This window comes from Delphinus delphis, chromosome 6, assembly GCF_949987515.2.
Source record: "Delphinus delphis chromosome 6, mDelDel1.2, whole genome shotgun sequence".
In the NCBI taxonomy this organism is placed as follows: Eukaryota; Metazoa; Chordata; class Mammalia; order Artiodactyla; family Delphinidae; genus Delphinus; species Delphinus delphis.
This window is the reverse complement of record NC_082688.1, coordinates 25800274-25825227: the sequence shown is the minus strand read 5'-3', so window position 1 is coordinate 25825227 and position 24954 is coordinate 25800274. Positions and strand designations below refer to the sequence as shown.

Genomic DNA, 24954 nt, shown 5'->3' with positions numbered 1-24954 from the left:
TTTCAAAGGAATGAAAGCGTGTCTGTGGGTCTGAAGAGCTGGGAGCAAGTAAAAGGGTGGCATAAGACGCAGCTTAAGAAGCAGGCAAGGGGCAGGTCATGCAGAACCATATTTAGGATTCTGGACGTGATCAGGGCCCTAGCAGAATGTAATGTGCCTTCATGGTCACCTGGAAATAGGTTGAAACTATAAATATTAAAGCCTTGACTACTAAGCATCTATAGTTTAACAAGTGGTATACTGGCAAACTGGCTTTCCAAATTAAAAAAAAAAAAAAAATTCCTGGTTGAAGTGTTTGCCTATGTCTGTGGTGGAAATACTCCCTCCATGTCTGATTTCAGGTCACTCACGTGATGTTACAGAAGAGATGTGTAGCCAGAGCTGATACAAGCTGGCTTCTGTTCACCACCATATTGTAACTTAGTTCTAGACACATTCTAAATGGAAATGATATTGTGTACTTTGGTATTAGTGAGAAACAACAGTTGTTGAGAGCAGATAGAATAGAATGCATTTTTTTCACAGAGAATATAAGATGTTCTCTTATTTCCTGAAACAAGTCACCACGGTGAATTTTAGGTTTTGTCACTTAATGGAATCAAATCAGAACCGACCATGATTTCAATCTAACCTTGAGTTTATAAGCTTCGTTCATCCTTTGTTTCCTCATGCATAAAATGTGGAATCCCTTGAAGGGATAAAATCTTTATTATTTTATGAAATGAGGTCTTTTATAACCAAGATCTAAGTTATGCCCATTAAGGGTTATAGCTTTCTAGTTTCATTGTCAGGGTGTGGGGACACAAAAAATCAACCATCTGCTGCTTGCTAGTGGTTTCTGACTCATAAATCAAAATTTCCCTCATCTCTGTATGTCAGAGAATCACCACTGAGGTTGGTTAAGTGATTTGACTTGGCATTTTCAGCACTTAGTCCTTAGCCTACTATGAGGAGGCATCTTTTAGGTCAAATATCCGTGTAACTAATGCAAGCAGTCTTTATGTCCAAAATTTACTCCACCAGGACTTGGAATTAATTCTATAATTAAAATGTTAGACGCCTGATTTCCTACAGCTACTCTTGGTGATATCCCACTGTGTATGAGGGCCTCTGGAATCCCTGACTTTCTAAAGAAGTTTAAAAAAAATCAGTATTATCTCATGAATCCCAATTTGGTACACCATAGGTATTTATAAATCAGATTATACAGAAGGGAGAATTTCCTGATTGTGAAGTTTTGTTTTGTTTTGTTTCTTTTCAAGAGTGGTCTCCTTAACAAAAGGTATAAGACAGCATCTTCCAGCATCATTGGCAAGGGGCTATGATAATTTCCCTTGTAAAATATTCCTGTATGATTCATTTATTTCATGAAATAAAAGTGAATGGTGGCACACACTTGCATGGAATATAGTTTGAAATCTCTCCAAGGACTGCTATTACTTTAAAAACATTCCATTACAATATTTATCATGAACTCTTATTCATTCAAGCTTGCTGCAAGGGCTGTACTTGGAGCCCCAAAGAACCAAGTAGGAGCACATGGCCACGTATTGGCCATATTACTCTGAGAAACTTTCTAAGTTTTTATTATAGACAGGCACTTTCATACATATCCCAAATGAGGGAAAACAGCAGAATGAATCACCAGGTACCCACCAGCTACTTCAATAGTTATTGATTCATGGCTGATCTGGTTTTATCTTTACCCCCACCCCCTTTTCATTCATCCAACCCCACACTGAATTCCTGAGAGCTTTCAAAGGAAGTTGCGGAATCTTAGCCTGTGGCAATAACAACTGCTCACATTCCTTCCTGGAAACTAGACTTTCTTGTAACCTTACAGTTTCAGCACAGCCATCAAAGAAGGAATGAACACATTTTCCAAGGCATTCTATTTACATGCTCTGGGTTTTTCATCAATCATGTAAAACAGAGTGACATTTTCAATTCAAACTAAAGTGACTCATCAAGCCAGAGGGACGGGTCATTGAGGACATACGACACCTTCCAGTTTAACCTGCTCTTTGACTGTGAACACCTGTGTAGTCATCTTGCCATAAATCTCTCCCTGACCTTTCTGTAATGAGAGACCCTGTTTACATAATCCTGAGTCTTACCAGTACAGTAAGAAATGATTTCAAAATTTATTGCAGGAAACCTCAATTTTTGGAAAGTATAGATTTATGTCAAATTCAACAGCAGGTCCATACTTTTACTTTAGAAGTAAAGCAAGCCACCGGGAAAAGCAATGGGAGAGAGTTTGATTCTTTCGACTAGAAATTTTTCTTAAAGAAACAATCAAGCAGTTCTTCAAAAATGTATGTTAGGGTGTTGAGTGCAGTAGATTGAATATACAAAAAATATTGGAAACAATTAATTATCCAACAATAGAGGATTGTGGAAATAAACTCTGGAACACCCACACAGTGGAATATTATGAAGCCTTGAAGAATAATGGGGAAATGTTTGTGATATATTAAGTAAAAGAAAAATGTTATCTTTAATAAATAAAGTGCTAAAAAATAGATGGAAGAACCTATAGATTAAAAGAAACTTAAGAGAAATATTAACCAATTGCAGTGTATTGTATTGTCCTTGTAAGTCTAAGCATGCATATGTGGGCATAGAACTGAGGAAATCTGAACAGTGACCAGTTACTGAAAGACACTATGGGTTTTTTTATAACTATTTTTTAAATGTAATAGTGGTATATTTTTTTAAGTTCTATGTTTAGAGATGAAATGCTATGCTGATGGGGTGTAAGGCTATAGATGAAACAAGTTAACAAAATTTGAGAGTTCATTACACTCTCTACATCTGCACATGTTTAAAATTATGCACTGTAAAAACCTGTTTAAGTTTGAAAACAGTATACACTCTGTGACTCTGTTTATTAATTTTAGCTATCTTTTTTCTCATTCTGTATGAAACATGATAATCTTTAAACACTTTTTGTAATAAATTATTTAACAACTTGAACGAATGAGACAGGAACGAATGGGGGCAGGCACAACCGTTAAAAGAATGACACAGCCATTGAGAAAAACGGGATACGACAAAGACTGGTAAAAACCGACCAGGCCCAAGATGGCAGAAGATTCAACCTCCAGGAGACCTTGAGCCTGAGCATCTGCTCATTGTAACACATCAGCTAAATGACACCCCCACAGGCACCATGGCAGCTCTGAGGCTGACCATAAAACGCCAAAAAGTGGGCGGTAGCCCGATTTCTGAAGTCCCCACCCCTTCCCCAAAATAGTTAGAATATTCCTCCCACTCCTTAGCATATGAAATTACCCAGCCCATAAAAACTAACAACTCCATACCCCGGGGCCGCTCTCACTTTCTGATACAGCCGGCATTATGCCTGTGGAATATGTCTGTCTCTAATAAACCCGCTTTCACTCTACTTCCGCTCGCTCTTGAATTCTTTCCTATGAGAGACCAAGGACCCTCACTTGGTGGCCTGTCCCAGGAACTCGCCCGAGACTTGGGACATGACCATTCTCTCACTCCCCCTTCTCCTGCAACACTAATTTATGATAGACGTTAATCACCAAAATTTTGCCGTTTTCTCATTTTTGCTAGTAAACCACTGTGTTCATAAACTGTTAAAAATAGCAATCTAAGATGAAGTCACATATTGTCTCAAACTGAATTTGGTGATCTTCTATTGACCTAAGGCCCATACACCAGTTATGAAGTGACTTTTATCCCGTGGCCTGGGAGCAATTTATGCCTGAAACAAGCAAAGAGACAAGCACAACTCTTTTGAAATGCTTGGCTTTCAAGTTTCAATACGAAGCTAAACTTTCATAAACAAAACAAGTAAGCAAACGGAATCTCCTAACAGGTGAGTGTAGAGAAACAAACAAAAACTTATTTTATATAAATGATTTGAATAGTCTATAACATTTTAGGGACAATTCTGCCCAAACTGATAAGAAAATGCAATTTTTCCAGGTACCAATTTTGCTTTTGCTTTGTTAAGGTGGCAGGATTTATCTTATGTAGGAAAAACTAAGTCACCAAGACATTGAACTTCCAAGCTCCTGAAAGATGCAGTTAAGCCTGAAATGGGCTTTCCAGAAAGTGACCACAAGCATACAAAATGGAAAAAGGAAAAATCACATATAAGTACTTACCATATCAGAACCCCTGTGGATAGGTGTGTGGCGCTTTGTAACTTGATCCTGCTTAAAAACTCAACCACAGACCCTGTGTGCAGGAAAGAGAACAGTCTGGAAACTGGATTTTTGTGATCCTGCTTGAGTCCTCCAAGGCTCCAAATTGTTTAACTGACTAGAAAATTCTGCTTCGCTTCTAGTATTGGTCTCTCCTCCCTGGCCCTCTCAACTACAGGCCCTGAGCCCCATTTGGGGTAATTTAAGTTCTGTCCCACTCACGCTCCTGAGCCCTCTGTCCTGTTCATCCTCTGTCCTGGGTGAGTCTCCACCCCGCCCAGAGAGTGGGGTCTGGAATGGGCCTTGCTGCCCAGTTGCCAGATGGGTACAGGCAGCAGGAGGCTTCTCCCCTCACTCCTTCTCCCATGGCACCTCAGGACTTCTGTTTTGCTTTCCTGACTGCTCCCCTGGTCAATACCCAGGAAGAAGCCCTGAGTCTCAGCCTTCTGCCCCCAGATGTGGCCCTTATCCTTCTTCCTCTAGTAACTGCAGGCTGAGGTCTGGCTCCCTCTATGAGGGACCACCTGGAAGCACACTGCCCCCTGGTGGATGCCATTCTTCCTGCTTGGAGATCCCTGCAGCCAGCCCACCCCTCGTGCCAGGTGGCTACCCAAATATCTCCTTAAGTGGGGATTAAACTGTAATTTGCCACACCTGTAAAAAACATAATTAGAACTGTGGGACGTTCCTCGGTGGTGTGCCAACTGATACATTTTTAGGCTTTCTACAAGTTGTACTGTTAAACACTGTCATTATTAAAATTGGCCACTGAGCCTGCGCGTCCGGAGCCTGTGCTCCGCAATGGGAGAGGCCACAGCAGTGAGAGGCCCGCGTACCGCAAAAAAAAATTAAATAAATAAAAAATAAAGAGCATTGTATATTTTATTATTACTTATAAATGGTGTGCTGCATACCCTTTACATCAGTAAAAATTTATAAATGGACATAGTTTTTTTTTTCTAGAGAGCTAATTGTTAAACATTTTGAAGCACACTACAGTGTCCCTTCCTCCCACTCCAGGGCCAGTTGTAGAGTCTCATTAATTCTCCCAGTTCTGCAAACACCCCATTACTGACTTTGAGAGCTGGTTGGAGGGTGGGAAGCTCATACTCCCACCCCCACCCTCACCACCCCCGATTAATCCTGTCCAAGTGGAGGGACATCATTAGCATACCACACCTGGCCTCTTCTGCTTCCTGACACATTCCTTCCCTGCGGAAGGTGAACTGACTTCCCTGGTTGGTGAGTTTAGAAGGAGAAAGAAATCATGCATGGCCTAGCTCCTGCTTCTGTTCCTTTTCTTAGAAGCCACCACAGGGGGCCTCTCTCTCCACATGGGGAAGTCTGCCATATTCTGGTATTGCCTGAGGCTGATGAGCAAGTTGGTCAAATTCTGGAGTTTGGTATTAAGAAGCCCACTTGCTCAAAGATAGAAGCTATGCTCTGTAAAGTAGCATTGATCATAATGAGGGCCATATATTGGCCTCCATCTGCTAACTCCTTTGTCTTATTTCTCACTGGTTTAAAAACTGAATGGGGAAAAGGAGTGCTATTTACTGGGTCCCTCAGAAACTCACAAAGGCTCCTCTTCCATCAGCCTTTGCTCCTGAGGTCACAGAATGCCTTGTGGCTGTACCCATTTGTACTGGTATGCATAAGCCTTTTCTAAGATGAGAAAACTTGACTGGCAAATTTATTTGATTCTAATTCCTTTTATTACCTATACGTGTATGTGGAATAATAATGCTTACACAGTTGAGCACCTTGTATATGCCAGATATTGTACATAGGAAAACAGATCTTAGAAAGCAAGTATCAATGACCTAGAGTGTTAAAGTAACTTTCCCAAGGTCACAAAGTAACAAGCTAGTTGTCTGATTCCAAGGCCCTTGCTCTTTCCAGTACATTTTCCCTCATTCCCCTTTTCTTTCTCTTTCCTCCCACCCCCAGCCCTCTAGTCTTCCCTCCTCTCCTCTCCTCTCCTCTCTCTCCTTCTCTCTTTCACCCATCCATCCTTCCACTACTACCTTCCCCCATTTCCACATTTTCTAGCCCTTTGACACTACAGAAAACTAAGACAGTATCTGAAATCTCGGAGGATTTTTTTTTTTTTTTTTTTTTTTGCAGTGCGCAGGCCTCTCACTGTTGTGGCCTCTCCCGTTGCAGAGCACAGGCTCCGGACGCGCAGGCTCAGCGGCCATGGCTCATGGGCCCAGCCACTCCGCGGCATGTGGGATCCTCCCGGACCGGGGAACGAACCCGTGACCCCTGCATCGGCAGGCGGACTCTCAACCACTGCGCTACCAGGGAAGCCCTCTCAGAGGTTTTTATACATATATATAATTTTAGAATTTATACATATAATTATATATAACTCATATATAATTATATATAAATTCTAAAATATAATAAAAATAAATAAAAATTCTACAAAATCTTACCCCAACATCTGGGCCCTCAAGAAACTTGGCGGCAGGCATGAGGAAAACTGTGGCTGTCTTTTTAGTATCCTCCTCGGGTTTCTCATGAGCAATGTCTAGCATCCCATTCAAGATCCTGGGGGAGGAGGTCACAAAGAAATGAGTGTGTGTCGAGAGAGACCACAGGATTGCATCAAGCTAGAGTCTGTGCAGGCTTGACCAGGGGGCTGGGCTCTACGTGGAAAATGCAGCCTTACCTCAAATGGAGTGTTTTCTGTTACCTCCACATCAAGCTTTCTTTCCCTGGGGTCAATAGTTGTGCAACAGTTTCAGAGGTTGAGCAAACAGTTTAGAAATTATTTGGGGAATGATTACAGGAAGGGGAAAAATAAATACATATATATACACATATATACCTATTATATATATTAAAAAAAATGCATTCTCTATGGGAGGTAACATCATCCCCAAGGGGGTGAAAATTTGTTCTCAGGGGAGAGGGTGAAAAAAATCTCTCTTTTTACATATAAAGCACAGATAATACTGACATACATATAGTGCCTAAACAAATAGAGTAAGTCTTTGGTATTAAAATTTCATGGAGGGGATATTAAGAAAAACATGTCTAAAAAGGCTCCTTAGGGGAACAATAATCTTTTTAAAAATGGTTGAGAAACAGTGATGTATATTGAGAGCCTAGCAGACTATGTGACACATGGTAGGTATTCAAAACATGAGACTTGTAGGTGCTATTATCATGGTTAGCTGTTCTTACAGTTGTCCAACAAACTAACTAGAGAGCCATGCCATCCCATCATGGTTACGGTGGAGAAGGGGTACTGTGGCCAGTTCCCAGATGAAGTTAGCTTAGGGTGGATCCTGCATGAGCTAGAGGTCCAAACTGCCTGGAGTTCTAGAAAATAAGCAGATTCTTGCACACCACTGGGATGACCTCTGGGGTGCTCAGGAACACTTGTGCAGGATGGTGTTAAAATCCAAAGAACAAAGCATGGCACAGACGTTTGTGAGCAGCGCATAGGCTACCACAACGCCCATGTTAATCCTCTGGGGAAAGGACGTACTCCTAAATTCAGTTTCTTCCTGGCTAAGAACTCGACCACCGAGTTTTGTGTGCCTGCCTCTGTTTCTCTTTAGAGAATCTGGCTTCTAGGAGGCACTCAATATTTGAGTTAATACAGGGTTGGAGCAAATATTGAGCAACCTCTCATGGCTGCTGAATGTGCTCTGCAGGTTGAATTACCCAATGATTATTCTTAAGACCTGTATTTGTGTTCCTTTCAGCGTACACAGTGGTCTCATATATAGTATCTTATTAAATCATCATAATAACCTAGTCATGTTATTATTCTATCACTACTTGAAGGATGAAGAAGCTGAGGCTTGGAAAGTTCACGTATTTTAGTTATTTGTTGGGTTTTTTTGGCCGTGCTGTGCAGCACGCAGGATCCTAGTTCCCCGACCAGGGATCGAAACTGTGCCCCCTGCAGTGGAAGCATGGAGTCCTAACCACTGGACCTCCAGGGAATTCCCAGTTATTTCTCCTCTTTAGCTGCCCAGTAATAAGTAGCAGAGCAAGCCTCCTTTCTACTACGCTACACCACCTTTGATATTCCTTTCCCACAGAGGAGAAAGACACACGAATGGTAAAGCTACAGAGGAGAAGTCATATGCTGGAATTTGGGGACTCCGAGCGAGGGATATGGTAATATCTCTGAATTGTCACAATTAAGTCATGCAGGAAGAGGAGTTATCTCGCGGAATACGAATCTGGCATACGGCAGAGCCTGCTGAGGCTGGTCAGACTATCAACTGCCAAGTTACAGGGAAATGAAAAGCCGTCAAAATAGAGATGGAAGCATCTCAAGATGCTGTGAAATTTGAAACATAGAAGACTTAGGGCACAAATGTGGAGAACGAAAATGTGACATGAAAAATGAATGGCCAGGGGACTTCCTTGGTGGGGCAGTGGTTAAGAATCCGCCTGCCAGTGCAGGGGACACGGGTTTGAGCCCTGGTCCGGGAAGATCCCACATGCCGCAGAGCAACTAAGTCTGTGTGTCACAACTACTGAGCCTGTGCTCTAGAGCCCGTAAGCCACAACTACTGAGCCCACGTGCCACAACTATTGAAGTCCACATGCCTAGAGGCCATGCTCCGCGACAAGAGAAGCCACTGCAATGAGAAGCCCGCGCACCGCAACGAAGAGTAGTCCCCGCTCGCCGCAACTAGAGAAAGCCCGCACGCGGCAACAAAGACCCAATGCAGCCAAAAATTAAATAAGTAAATAATTAAATAAATTTTTTTTAAAAAATGAATGGCCAGGTACACACTTGGTGCAAATTTTCATTTCAGGGCCACAGCTTCAAATGTAGGAATGAAGGATATTTGACTAAGAATGGAGAACATTTTTCAAAGAGTGAAAAGAATGTGTTTAGTCAGAGACCAACTCATCTGGCCAAAAGGGCTGTAAATGGAAAACAGATGGGAAAGGAGAAAAAAACACCTACATAAAACTGAAATGGGTTTCCATGGATGACATGAAGGAAGGCCTGGGAAGAATTTCAACAGTGAGGGAGGTGCCGAGTGATTCCATGAGAAAACTATTGGGAAGGACATCAGAAACAAACTAGACAGCAGATGTCCTGATATCATGCACAGAACATAGTAACCTTGAGATTACAGCACAGGGTGACAAACAAGACCTCACAGATACCAAGAGAGTTGGCAGGATGGAACAGGTCCATGGGAACATAGTGATAGAGGGTGTGCTGTGCACAAAAGACCCGTTGAGAGGAGATGGAACAGCACTGTAGGCTGTAATAACAATAGATTCAGAGGAATCCCTGAACACTTGGATGAAGATGAAAGGAGAGAGGAACAGAAGTGATGTTTTTATGGAAACTGAGCTGAGCCACATGGGGGAAAGCCACAAAATTGGCAGAGCACACACGCTGGGGATAACATTCTGGATATCTCATTCAGATAAAAGCAGAGTTTTTTTCACTTGCCTTCACATCCTAGAAGGTAGAGGAAAGAATAAAAATAACTATGCTCTGACTGATTCCAACCAATGGGAAAAAGCCATTTGTTAGAGTGGAAGGGATGAGACCCCGGGAGAATGTGGCCATGTCGTCTTCAAGGGAAGACAAGGATGAGCTGGATAAAATGCGTACAGAGGACTTAAGGAAGCCAGACTTCAAAATATCTTTTAAAATAGGCATAATTCCACAAGTTTCCAAAAGAAGACAGTACCAGGAAGTGCTCAGAAGCATGACTTCGGGCAATTCCAAAGAAGAGAAAAGAGGTGCGGATATTCTTAAAGAAATTAGAGAGATGGCACAGAGCTCTTTAAACTAGAATATAGAATGAACACTCAAAAAGACGGAGGCAAGTGATCAGAGTGACAGAGGACCATACAAATAGTAGCAGGAATGTTAAAATCCTGGAGGAATCAAAGCATGCAAAACTGGCAAGGACCAGAGGATGTGTTACAGGTACCAGGGAATTATGATAATGGATGGTAGAAAGGATGTACTATTTCTCAAATTTCTCTTTTAGGGTCTGAAAAAGACTGCAATTGTGGGGCTGCAAAGACAAAAGTGGATAAGAATATGTTGAAATCCAAGGTTGGGGAAGATGTTACTGATCCCTTTTGAAAGCTAATACAGGATCAAACTTGGTGGTCCACAGTCTATGGATCAAGTGGCATTCATTTGCCTATCTCCACACATTCTTCCTTCTTCCTAAGTATTACCAATAGCATGTTAGCAAGTTGATCTCCAAATTCTTACAGGAGATTGGGGGTATCACTGTTTCGGATCAGAAGAATTGATTCCATTTGGATCATCTGCATACTCTCCTATTATCAGAGTGCTTTTAGTTGAAATATGTCTAGTTCAAGGCTTAAAACTAGCTAACTAATTACAGAAGAATAGTTTCTAAAGTCCTCAGCGGCATACTGTTTATACTTCTTGTAAGGTAGGCTACCTTTACCAACACAAAATGAAATGTGTTGGAGTTTTCCAAGGGTTGTCTAGAGTGGTTTCTCTTAAAAGAACTTGGAAAAATGAGTGTCACTGTCTTATAAAAATTATGGAGTTAGCCCATAGTTAATACATCATTTTATGAAATTATAGAACAGGCAAAACTGATCTGTGGGGAGAGAAATCATGATAGTGGTTGCCAGGATAGATAGGGCCAGGGATAGAATGGAAGAGACCGTAGTGAACCTCCTAGGATGATGGCATACTCAGCTGGAGTACTGGTTACACGGATATCTGCAGTTGTCAAAACTCATCAAATTGTCACTGTCACTGTATACAATTACACTTCTATAAAAATATATAAAAAGTATATAATAAATCTGGGCAGTGATATGAAGTGAAAAAAGAATGATTTTCTCCCATGACTTGACAGCGATCGAATGAAGTTAAGAACATCAGGGAATCAGAGAAAAGCAGTCTCAGAGTTTGAAATGAGCAGTACTCTACCAGTAGATTTAGTGAAAAGTCAGTCTTACCAACACCCTTGACCTGTTAATTTCCTTTTGGCAAAGTCTCCCATATTGTAGAAAAGGGGCACCACTACCCTTTTTCCTGGTTACACTGGAACCAAGTACTGCTGGTTCCCAAACTTCCATGCACATAAATATCACCTTGGATGTTTGTTAAAAGTGCAGACTCTGGGTCCATACCTGGAGATTTTGATACAGTAAATCTAGGTTAGTGTCTAAGAATTTCAATTTTAGTGAACATCCTTGGGGAGACTGATGGAGGTAGTCAATGGACTTATACTTTGAGAAACACTTTAGATAATCAAATCATAAAACTAGTTCCTAATTCCTCTAATTTCAGGCTCTCCAGCCCACCTTCTGATAATATAGCCTTCTTCCATTCCTTCACAAAGAAAATATGTTGCTTATAGCAATACGTGTATTCCAGCCCATGTGACCAGAACTTTCTTATTCAGTAATAAATAGGCATTGGTTTTGTACCTCAATCTGACGGACCTGGTATTTAAATAAATACAAATACCCTTATAAATGTGGTAAACGTTTCACATGATACTGAAAAACTGTACTTCTTGGACTGAAGGACAGATACGTGCCAAATTTATGCCAAATTTACCAAGATAAAGGGTATTTACAAAATTCCTTCCTTAAAGAAATCCTATGCCTGACATCATTACGGTTGCTGTGTTCTTTTTTTTAAATTAATAGACTTAATTTTTTTAGAGTAGGTTGTAGGTTCACAGCAAAACTGAGTGGAAAGCACAGAGAGCTCCCATGTATTCCCTGTCCTCTCACACACACAACCTCTCGCATTGCGGACATTCTGTGCCACAGGGTATGCTCTTTATGAGCAATGAAACTGCACTGACATACCGCTATCACCCAAAGTCCACGGCACAAATTAGGGTTCGCTCTGTGTTGTACATTCTATGGGTTTTAGCAAGTGTTGTGTTCTTCTAAGCCAGTAAGCTTAACAATAAACATGTAAATATAATATTTCCATTTTAAACGTAACTCAGCAAATATTTAAATAATTTGTGTTGTGGTTTACTTTTCTAATGTTAAATAAAAGTTCTTTATTGACATTTTGGAAAAATGAAAACATATTTAAAAACCACAAGTGGAACTTCCCTGGTGGTGCAGTGGTTGAGAGTCTGCCTGCCAATGCAGGGGACCTGGGTTCAATTCCTGGTCCGGGAAGATCCCACATGCCACAGAGCAACTAAGCCCGTGCACCACAACCATGGAGCCTGCGCTCTAGAGCCCGCGAGCCACCAACTACTGAGCCCACGTGCCACAACTACTGAAGCCCATGTGCCCTAGAGCCTGCACACTGCAACTACTGAGACCACATGCCACAACTACTGAAGCCTGCACACTCTAGAGCCTGCACACCACAACTACTGAGCCCACATACCACAACTACTGAAGCCCATGTGCTCTAGGGCCCGCATGCTGCAATTACTGAGACCACGTGCTGCAGCTACTGAAGCCTGCACGCCTAGAGCCTGTGCTCCACAAGAGAAGCCATTGCAATGAGAAGCCTGCACACTGCAACAAAGAGTAGCCCCTGCTCACCGCAACTAGAGAAAGCCTGCACGCGGCAATTAAGACCCAACGCAGCCAAAAATAAATAAAATATTTTTAAAAATTAAAAAATATTTTTTAAAAATAAAATTAAAAAAAATGAAAACCACAACTTATTTTACTACCCTGGGCTAACCATTGTGAATGTTCTGATTCTTTTTTTCTTCAAGTCATTGTTCTGTTTTTATGTACATATATTTATCATGGTGGTGGTAATGGTGGTTGTTTATTTATTTACAAAACCAGGATTATAATATATAAACAGTTCCTAACACTGTATCATTCTATCATATTTTAACAGTATTAACCCTCCTCTGCTCTGATTTTATTTTTCTTCTTGGCATTTATTGCCACCTGACATAATACGTTTGCTTTTTTATTTTCTGTCCTCACTGAATGTATGTTCCAGAACAGCAGTTGTTCCAGAAGGGAGTTCTGTTCATTATGAAAACACAGCACCTATAACAGTGCCTGACACGTGTTAGTTATTCAATACATATTGGCAGAATGGACAAATAAATGAATAAGTGGCACTTTATTGTGTTAGTAAATATGCTTCAAAATCATGATTTACAATAATTAAGCAATTCCATCAAATGTATACATTGTAATTTGTTGAATCATTCTTCTAAGTGATCAACAGTTGGGCTATTTCCACCTTCTAGTTTTTTACTATTGTAATTAATGAGGATATATAAATCTTGTTTATAAAAGGGAGTTCATATTTCTGATATTTCCTTAGGACTAATATCTAGAAGTAGAGTTATTATATGAAAAATTATAAAAATCTTAAAGATGTTTTTACATATTGCCATTTAACTTTCCAGGAATATTGCAATTCATTTGTCTATAAACACTGTAAGAAAATGGCGACCTCTTTTCATCTTTGCTAATAGTGAGTACTGATATTTTATTTCAAAAAATTCTGTCCTGAGAAAGAAAAATGGAGATGTGGGAATCAGGCTCTCTGACTTCAGACGATACTACAAAGTTACAGTAATCAAAACAGTATGGTACTGGCACAAAAACAGAAATATAGATCAATGGAACAGGACAGAAAGCCCAGAGATAAACCCACGCTCCTATGGTCAACTAATCTATGACAAAGGAGGCAAGGATATATACAACGGAGAAAAGACAGTCTCTTCAATAAATGGTGCTGGGAAAACTGGACAGCTACATGTAAAAGAATGAAATTAGAACATTCCCTAACACCATACACAAAAATAAACTCAAAATGGATTAAAGACCTAAATGTAAGACTGAATACTATAAAGCTCTTAGAGGAAAACATAGGCAGAACACTCTTTGACAGAAATCACAGAAATAGTTTTTGGATCCATCTCCTAGAGTAATGAAAATAAATATAAATAAATGGGACCTAATTAAACTTAAAAGCTTTTGCACAGCAAGGAAACTATAAACAAAACGAAAAGACAGTCCACAGAATGGGAGAAAATATTTGCAAATGAAGTGACCAACAAGGGATTAATCAGAATATACAAACAGCTCATGCAGCTCAATATCAAAAAAACAGACAACCCAATCTAAAGGACAAGTGTTCTTTTCTCTTGTGTTGAGTTGAAATGTAATTTTTTTTAATGTGTATATTGACCACTTGTGTTTTATATTTGTTTATTGCCTGTCCATATCATTTGGCAAATTTCCTATTAGACGTTTTCTTATCAATTTGTAAGCATGCTCTATTACTTAGAGATATTAACATAGCACATGGTTTATTTTTGTCTTCATTTTAATTCTGCTCTTTTTTGTGAATGAAGTTAGCTGGAGCACTGACCCCTTTCTGTAACTGGCCTAATTTCTGCAGTACAAGCTTACTATTATTGAAACATCCATTCTTCTCCCACTGATTTGAAATGGTCACTTTTATCACATTCTGTTTATATGGACCAGTGGTGGTTAATAGTGAAAACCCTGGGATCAGACTGCTGCCGTCCTCTTTGTCACCGTTTTTTATGAGGTTGTGAGTGAACTGGGGCAGTGGCCTTTAGCACATAGTAAATGGTACTTAAGTGATAGCTGTTATTATTACACTGGCTAAATGATCTCTCCTGTTGTGTTTTTTGTTTGTTTTCACATCCTGCTTCATTTGGTGAGATCAATCTCAGTAAGCCTTGACCTTTGCTCTTGGAATATTTTCAGCTACACACCTCCCTAGAGACAGTTTGGAAACTCTCTCAAGTAAGATAAATGGAGTTCTCTAAATTCTTTGCTTTGATGCCCTCCCTGCACCATTAAAAAATTGCCAAACATGCCAGCTTCTGTCCTTGGATATTAGAGATATTGCAGGAGGTTACTGCGGTGGTGATATGCTGGACTTGTCATGACATGCTCAATTTACCATGGCAACCTGAAGGGTCACTGCAGCCACCAAACCCCTTACTGCCCGATCCAGGAGCTGGCTGTGGCACACCCCTCCCTTAGCCAGCACGCCTAGCAAAGTGAAGGTCCTTAAGTTCACAACCCCACCCAATTCTTTGCATCTCAGGGCTGGCTCCTGATAGCATTGCCTCTGCTCTGAGCCTGGAACACATATAGGAAGGTCTACCTGCGTTTGTTTGTTTACTGTCAGTCCATTTCCAGATGCTTTATAGCTTCTACAATGATAGCCAAGTATCAATCAACCCAAAATTTCATGGCTTAAAACATTAACTTATTAAGATCTCTCATGACGTTATGTGTTGACTGGGTTCAGCTGAGCAGTTCTCCTGGTGTCATTTTAGGTCTCTCGCGCAGTTACACTCAGACGGCTAAGCTGCATGGGGACATCCGAGATGATCTCACACACCTGGCCCCTTGGTGCTTCTCCAAATGGCCATTCTCTCCATCCTCAGGGGTATCTCATCCTCCAAGGTCTTTCTACATGGCCTCTCTCTATAGCATGGTAGTTGGACTTCATACATGGTGGCGAGCTTCCAAGAGTGGGTAGGGGCCAGAATATGCCACCCTGAAATATGCCATTGGCATAAGGATTATTTTGAGCTAGAGGCAAATGAGAATTGACAAGTGCAGAAAGACACCTTCCAGGAGCTTCCCTTACCTGACAAAAAGCAGAAACTTCTGAGAAATGAGAGCTGCCATAACTCCCTCTCCCAGGGAAGTTTTATGGCCATGAAAAAGATGGAAAGTCAACACCGATATGGACCTGCAGAAACCAACCTCACTCCATTAGCTTCCCCCACATTTTTACCTTCCCATAGTTTGTCACCCTTGGAAGCCTAAAACTATCTCCCTTTGTCCTGTCACTTCTCTACAAATTTATTGTTCTTTGCTAAGATCCCATACAAGCCCAAGTTCTAGCCACTCCTTTGAGCAACTCATCACTGAGCATACACATAATGCAAGTGTTAATAAAATTCTTTTGTTCTTCTCTCTGTCTTTAGGCAGTTTAATTGGCAGGGCCCCAGTCAATGACCTAAGTTGGATACAGAAAAAAAGTTTTTCTTTCCTTCCCTGCAAGTGTAAAAGAGGAAGCTGCCAGGACTTTTAAAGGCTTAGATACAAAATGGTCCAGTACCACTCTTGGTATTCTATTGGCTAAAGTCCTGCTTCAATATGAGAGGAGAACTACACAAGGACCTGAGTACCAATGTGCCTGTTTCACTGGGAACACTTTTATATAACTATCACATCACCTTCCTGGTTTTCCAGAGCTCTTATTTAAAAAACAAAACAAAACTAGATTATTTCAAAAAGATTTCAAGGAGAGAAAAATGGTGAATTCCTAGTTTTAATTCATCTTCTTCAAAGTGGAAATATTTGTTTTGAAGATGGCTATGCAAATTATTTTTTGCTATTTATGTCATCCTCCTTTTACATATGTGTATTATGTAATACAACATTTACAATACTCTACTCATTCTCCAATCCTCTCAATATCACTTAATTGAAAAAATAACCTTTCTTTGACAATGAGAGCTCTCGGAATAAGAATATATTTAATTCTTATTTTAATAAACATTTTAAAAATGCCAATTATGTGCTGCGTCCTAACAATTAGGGTACAAACAGACTAATATTTTCAATTCAATTCAATAGTCAGGAACAACAAAGCATTTTTTTAGAGGGCATTAAGCTGTTGTTAAATGCCTGGTACTGTAAGGGATATAAAGAATTATAAGACACAGTGCTGTCCTCAAAAGGCCTTCTTGCAATATGGAAAATTAGCAAATGTAATAAAAATGAACATCTAATATCCACGTGCAAAAGAATGAAACTGGACTCTTACCTAACACCGTATACAAAATTAACTCAAAATGAATCAAAGACCTAACCACAAGCTCTAAAACTATAAAACTTTTAGAACTGGGGAAAGCTTCACGACATTGGATTTGACAATGATTTCTTGGATATGACACCAAAAGAACAGCTACAAAAGAAAAAATAGGCCAATTGGACTTCATAAAAATTAAGAATTCTGTGCACCAAAGGACACTGCTATGTTTGTGTCCCCTCAAAACTCCTATGTTGAAATCCTAACCCCCAAGGTGACGGTATTAGGAGGTGGGGCCTTTGGGAGGTGACTGGGTCATGAGGGCACAGCCCTCATGAATGAGATTAGTGCCCTTATAAAAGGAACTCCAGAGAGCTCCCTCATCCCTTCTGCCACGTGAGGACACAGCAAGAAGACTGCTATCTATGAACCAGGTAGTGGGCCTTCACCAGACACTGAAGCTGCTGGCACCTTGATCTTGGACTTCCCAGCCTGCAGAATGGTGAAAAGTAAATTTCGGTTGTTTATAAACTACCTGGTTTATGGTAATTTTGTTATAGTAGCCCAAATGGACTAAAACAGACACTATTATTAAAATAAAAAGGCAACTCACAGGAGAAAATATTTCTGGATTATATATCTGATAACGGAATAACATCCAGAATATATAGAGAACACCCAGAACTCAACAACAAAAAAACAAACAACCCAATTCAAAAATGGGCAAAGGACTTGAACAGCTGTTTCTCCAAAGACGATACACAAATGGCCAAAAAAGCACACGAAAAGATGCTCAGCATCACTAATCACTAAAGAAATGCAGCTCAAAACCACAATGTGATACCAGTTCAAATCCATTATGACGGCTATTATTTAAAAGAAGCTTTGGCAAGGACGTGGAGAAGTTGGAACCCTTGTACGTTGCTAGTAATAATGTAAAATGGTGCAGCCACAAGGAAAAACAGTATGGCAGTTCTTCAAAAAATCAAACACACAATTACCATTTGATCCAGTAATTCCACTTCTGGTTATATACCCAAAAGGACTCAAAGTAGAGATTTGAACAGATATTTGTACACCCATGTTCACAGCATTATTCACAACAGACAAAAGTGGAAACAACCCAAATATCCATGGGCAGATGAATGGATAAACAAAGTGTGCTACATACATATAATGCAATATTATTCAGACTTAAAAAGGAAGGAAATTCTGATATATAATACAACATGGAAGAAGGTTGAAGAAATTATCCTAAGTGAAATAAACCAAACACAGACCAAACACAGAAGGACAAATACTGTATGGTTCCATTTAGATGAGGTACCTAAGGTAGTCAAGTTCATAGACAGAAAGTAAAAGGGTTGCTAGGGACGAGGATGGGGGGAGGAGTCGGGGGGGCAAGGGCAGAATGGAGAGTTATAGTTTAATGGGTACAGAGTTTCAGTTTGGGACGATGAAAAGTTCTGGAGAGGAACAGTGGTGATGGTTGCACAACAATATGAAAGTACTTATTGTCACTAAACTATATATTTTAAAATGATTAAAATGGTAAATTGTTATGTTGTGTATATTTTGCCACAATAAAATAAATAAAATAAACATATAGAATAGAAAGTGATAAATGCTATAAGAGAGACACAAGTAACCTTTCCTTAGGATTTCCCTCAGACATGGAATCTAAAATTTCAATCCTGGACTTCCCTGGTGGCGCAGTGGTTAAGAATCCGCCTGCCAATGCAGGGGACGTGGGTTCGAGCCCTGGTCCGGGAAGATCTCACATGCCGCGGAGCAACTAAGCCCATGCGCCACAACTACTGAGCCAGCGCTCTAGAGCCCGTGAGCCACAACCACTGAGTCCATATACCACAACTAAAGAAGCCCGCATGCCTAGAGCCTGTGCTCTGCAAAGAGAAGCCACTGCAACGAGAAGCTCACGCACCACAACAAAGAGTAGGCCCTGCTCACCGCAACTAGAGAAAACCTGCGCACAGCAATGAAGACCCAACTCAGCCAAAAATAAATAAATAAATTTAAATTTTCAATCCTATTTCCACTCTGATACTTCTTACCCCACGCCCACGTGTGCTTTCTTTGTTCTTACCGCTATTTAATATTCTATAAATTTAACTTTATTTTTATTGTCTGCCTTCCCCCTTAGAATGTAAGCTCCATAAAGGTAGAAATTTTTGCCTGATTTATCCATTGCTTTAACTGCAGTGACTAGAACATACAGTAAATGCTCAATAAATATTTGTTGAATGAGTAGATAAAATGATAAGGGAATTGAGAGGAAGGAAAAATGATTTCCTGAGCAGTTGAAGGAAATCTTCAAGGAGAACGTGCCTTTAAGGATGAATAGGATTTGAATTCTTGAGAGGCAAGAGTGATGTGCCCATCAGATTGGCAAAAAAGAAAATTATAGAACCTATGAAGTGTTGGCTGGGGGGCAGGGGAAACTGGTACTCTCAAACCGTGTTGATAGGAATATACATGGCAATTTCGATAGAACTTTGGTAGGCTCTATTAAATTGAAAATCCACATTATCTGTTGACCTAGCAATCTCACGTCTTTGCATCTTTCATGGAGTAATTCTCAGACATGTTCACGGAGGAGGGAAACTGAAAGGCACAGAAAGATTAAATAACTCGACCAGAGTCATCTCATAATGATGTGAAGATTAAAAGTTAATATATTAGGCATTTAGAAAAGGACCTGAACACATAATAAGCACTGTATAAACAACGGCCCACGGGACTTCCATGGCGATCCAGTGGTTAAGACTTTGCCTTCCAATGTAGAGGGTGCAGGTTCGATCCCTGGTCGGGGAGCTAAGATCTCACATGCCTCGCGACCAAAAAACCAAAACATAAAACAGAAGCAGTATTGTAACAAATTCAATAAAGACTTTAAAAATGGTCCACATCAAAAAAAAAAATCTTAAAAAGAAAACAACAATGGCCCACATTATTATTTACTGGCTAAATGTACTTTTCCTGCAAATTTTCTGTATAAACCATTTGTGCTTTTGCCTAATTGGATTGTAATGTTTTTCTTTTTAATTTGTATGAGTAATTTATATATTAAGGCTATTAAATTTGTCACATGTTGGGAATATTTTTCAGTTTGTTGCATGCTTTTTATTCTGTTTATATTGTTACCACATGATGAGATAATGAAATCTTTATCTAGTCAATCCATTATGGCTATTTTTTTTAACTTGGATATTTGCTGCCAACCAGAAATTTGATAAATATATGCACCTTATTTATTCTGTTTCCATAGTCTGACTTTTTATATTTACTAATCAATCCATCTGGAATTGTTGTTAGTGTTCCTAGAAGTTTTGGTATTAGTTTCCTAGGGCTGCTGTAACAAATTACAGCAAACTGGGTGCCTAAAACAATAGAAATGTATTGCCTCACAATTCTGGAGGCTAGAAATCTGAAATCAAGGCGTTGGCAGGGCTATGCTCTCTCTGAAGGCTCTAGGGGAAGATCCTTCCTTGTCTCTTCCTAACTTCTGGTGGTTGCTAAAAATTCCTGGTATTCCTTGGATTATGGCAGCATCGCTCCAATCTCTGCTTCCATTGTCACATGGCATTCTTCTCTTTGTCTGTGTCTGTGTCCAAATTTCCTCCTTCTTATCAGATCACCAGTCGCTGGATTAGGGTCCACTCTAATCCAGCATGACCTCATCTTAACTGGATTATATCTATAAAGACTCTTTCCAATATGGTAACATTCACAAGTACTGGGGGTTAGAACTTAAACGTATCTTTTGGGGAGACACAATTCAACCCACCATGGTTTCTACATAGCTAACCAATTATTCTACTGCTAACACTTTTCCCTATTAAAGATTATTAAATAGTCTTTTATTGCGCCATCAGATCCTAAATTGAATGGGTATATACTAAAGTCTCAGGCTGTCAGTTTTTACTCTGTTTCTTATACCAATATGAGAGGTGATATTTCTTTAAGTGGCTTATAATCACTTTTTATAAGTAGCTGAATATGATTCCTTTTTAAAATGTCATATAATCCAACAACACAAACAAATTATTTCCCTCTGCCAAAAACCTATACTTTGACCAGCAGAGTCTTCTTCATTCCTAACTTTCTCAGAGCCAGTGGTTTCATCATGAAAGCTACATGGAAGAGCAAGAGGTACAGCTCTGCTACGTTTAGGAGCACACCCTATTCACAGCCCCCGTATTTTTTGGTTTTATTTTACTTTTAGCCCATATTTTATGTAGCCCATAAACTACAACATGGGTTACAACTACTTTATAATAATTTGGAACTGGCAGTAAGGAGACTTAATAAGAAATGAGACAGATTGGGAATACCAGTAGGAACTAAAACCATAAAACCAATTTCACTCAACAATGAATATGCAAGAAAAGATGTATCAGTGCGACAACTATCTAAGCTTCAAACACTTTGGGTCCTGGGACTCTTCTTAATTAATATATAGTGCAACAGCTCTGCAAAACACATGTATTGCATGTATTGCAAAACCACAAATTATAAACATGGGTCTGGGAAAAGGAACCCATACTTTCTATTTAAAGTAGAAAAAAATTTTAAATGCTCTAAAGTTTCTTTAGAGAAGCCCATAGGATTATATTAATTTATTCATAGTTTCATTTGTGACAATATAATATTATAACTCTAATATAATTTTCAAAACACTTGACCAATATATAGATTAGATAACCAGCTGTGAAACAGAGACAGACAGAGAGCTGAAAAGATGCTGGATCCCTGTGTCCATCTCCTACCCCATCAAGAGCCAATCAAGCCTTACTGCCTTCCTGGAATCTACCTCAATCCCAGCACATAACAGAGATCTTGGACTTGTTTATTTCTCTTAGTAACCTCCTGAGGGCAGAGATTCAGAGACTCATCAGACATAGGTAGGGCCTGGCATATAATTGCTTCCCAATAAATATTGGAGAAAAAAATGACAATAAACTAATAAACACATAAACGTGATTTCAACAAAAAGCCAGCTATGCTTTTTAGCTCAAAAAACAAGCCAGGTATACTTGAAATAAATCATAAGTAAATCAGCTTTAGCTAGTAATGAAAAAACCTGCTGAAAGAAAAAGAATGATGAACTGGGAAAAAACAAAAGAACCCAAACTATTTAAACATATTGAACTTCAGCAAAAGATCTATTTCACAACTTGTTGCTAACAATTTTTCGACTCTCTCTTGCAAAATTAATGAGAAAATCAGTTCAAATGAAAAAAAAAGAAATTGGAAAAGAAGTAAAACTGTCACTGTTTGCAGATGACATGATACTATACATAGATAGTCCTAAAGATGTCACCAGAAAACTACTAGAGTTAATCGATGAATTTGGTAAAGTTGCAGGATACAAAATTAATGCACAGAAATCTCTTGCATTCCTATACACTACCAACAAAAGATGTGAAAGAGAAATTAAGGAAACAATCCCATTCACCATTGCAACAAAAAGAATAAAATACCTAGGAATAAACCTACCAAGGAGGTAAAAAACCTGTACTCAGAAAACTGTAAGACACTGATGAAAGAAATCAAAGATGATACAAACAGATGGAGAGATATACCATGTTCTTACTTTGGAAGAATCAGTATTGTGAAAATGACTATATTACCCAAAGCAATCTACAGATTCAATGCAATCCCTACCAAATTACCAATTGCATTTTTTACAGAACTAGAACAAAAAATCTGAAAATTTGTATGGAGACACAAAAGACCCCGAAGAGCCAAAGCAATCTTGAGGGATAAAAAATGGACCTGGAGGAATCAGACTCCCTGACTTTAGACTATACTACAAATCTACAGTAATCAAGACAATATGGTACTGGCACAAAAACAGAAATATAGATCCATAGGACAGGACAGAAAGCCCAGAGTTAAACCCACACACCTGTGGTCAACTAATCTACGACAAAGGAGGCAAGGATATACAATGGAGAAAAGACAGCCTCTTCAATAAGTGGTGCTGGAAAAACTGGACAGCTACATGTAAAAGAATGAAATTAGAGCACTCTCTAACACCATACACAAAAATAAACTCAAAATGGATTAAAGACCTAAATGTAAGGCCAGACACTATAAAACTCGTAGAGGAAAACATAGGCAGAACACTCGTTGACATCAATCGCAGCAAGATCTTTTTTGACCCACCTCCTAGAGTAATGGAAATAAAAATAAACAAATGGGACCCAATGAAACTTAAAAGTTTTTGCACAGCAAAGGAAACCATAAACAAGACGAAAAGACAACCCTCAGAATGGGAGAAAATATTTGCAATTGAAGCAACTGACAAGGGATTAATCTCCAAAATACACAAACAGCTCATGCAGCTCAATGTCAAAAAACAAACAACCCAATCCAAAAATGGGCAGAAGACCTAAATAGACATTTCTCCAAAGAAGACATACAGATGGCCAAGAGGCACATGAAAAGATGCTCAACATCACTAATTATTAGAGAAATGCAAATCAAAACTACAATGAGGTATCACCTCACACCAGTTAGAATGGGCATCATCAGAAAATCTACAAGCAACAAATGCTAGAGAGGGTGTGGAGAAAAGGGAACCCTCTTGCACTGTTGGTGGGAATGTAAATTGATACAACCGCTATGGAGAACCATTTGGAGGTTCCTTAAAAAACTAAAAATAGAATTACCATATGACCCAGCAATCCCACTACTGGGCATATAACCAGAGAAAACCATAATTCAAAAAGACACATGCACCCCAATGTTCACTGCAGCACTATTTACAATAGCCAGGTCATGGAAGCAACCTAAATGTCCACTGACAGACGAATGGATAAAGAAGATGTGGTACATATATACAATGGAATATTACTCAGCCATGAAGGGGAAAGAAATTGGGTCATTTGTAGAGACGTGGATAGACCTAGAGACTGTTATACAGAGTGAAGTAAGTCAGAAAGGGAAAAACAAATATTGTTTATTAACACATATATGTGGAATCTAGAAAAATGGTACAGATGAACCGGTTTGCAAGGCAGAAATAGAGACACAGATGTAGAGAACAAATGTATGGACACCAAGGGAGGAAAGCGGGGGTGTGGGGCATAGTGGTGGGATGAACTGGGAGATGGGGATTGATGTATACACACTAATACGTATAAAATAGATAACTAATAAGAACCTGCTGTATAAAAAAATTAATAAAATAAAATTTAAAAAAAAAGAATGTTTGGTTGCATAAATGATACTGTTTAAACATAATACATGTGAATGCTAAGCCTTCGCCCTAGCGGCTAGCTGACTGCACCATTGTATCAACTTTTCAAATCATAGTTAGATAGCTAAGCTGAGAAAAGTAGTTTCAGAGGTTTCATGTAGTGTGTACAAGAGTTGAAATTCCAGAAGTTAAGAACCACCTATATGCTAAGTGGCTTTCCAAAAGGTTGTAACAAATAGTAAAATCACCAGCAAACTATGAAAAGCATTTTTCCCATATACTTTTTGATATTATTGGAGGTTATTAAGCCTTAAATGTTCATTTTAACATGTAACAATATCACCTTGTTTTACTTTGCTTTTTTTTGATGGGTGGCTAAATTTTCCTTTCATTGCTTAGTTCTTTCTGTTTCAGGCACTCTTCCTGGTGCTTAAAGAATGTAAGTAAAATAGACAAAGATCCCTGTGTTCTAGCAGGGGAGACAAACACTAAAGAAGAAACATAATAAATAAATAATGCACTGTGTTAAAAGAGGAGGAAACAGGGTAAGGGGTATAGGGAGTGCTGGACTGGGACACGGGCATTTTGTCACATTACATAGGGTGATTAAGGGGTTAGAGCAGGTTTCATTGAGAAGGTGAAATTTGAGCAAAGGTTGGAGGAGGTGAAGGAGAGGGCCGATATCTGTAGAAGAGTATTTCAGGAAGAGAGAACAAAAGATCAGGTAGGAGTGGACCTGTTCAACTCAGGGGACAGCAAGGAGACCAGTGCGG

At 39.4% G+C, this 24954-nt stretch overlaps 1 long non-coding RNA gene across 1 annotated transcript in view; it reads right to left on the bottom strand.

Annotated features, from left to right (window-relative positions):
* Positions 1-24954, bottom strand: part of LOC132427181 (uncharacterized) — a 230204-nt gene that overhangs the window by 197447 nt on the left and 7803 nt on the right. Inside the window, exons 2-3 of the long non-coding RNA XR_009519816.1 lie at positions 6626-6740; positions 4146-4218 (exon numbers count right to left, since the gene is read on the bottom strand). This is a non-coding gene — a long non-coding RNA (uncharacterized lncRNA). The remainder of the gene's footprint in view (positions 1-4145; positions 4219-6625; positions 6741-24954) is intronic.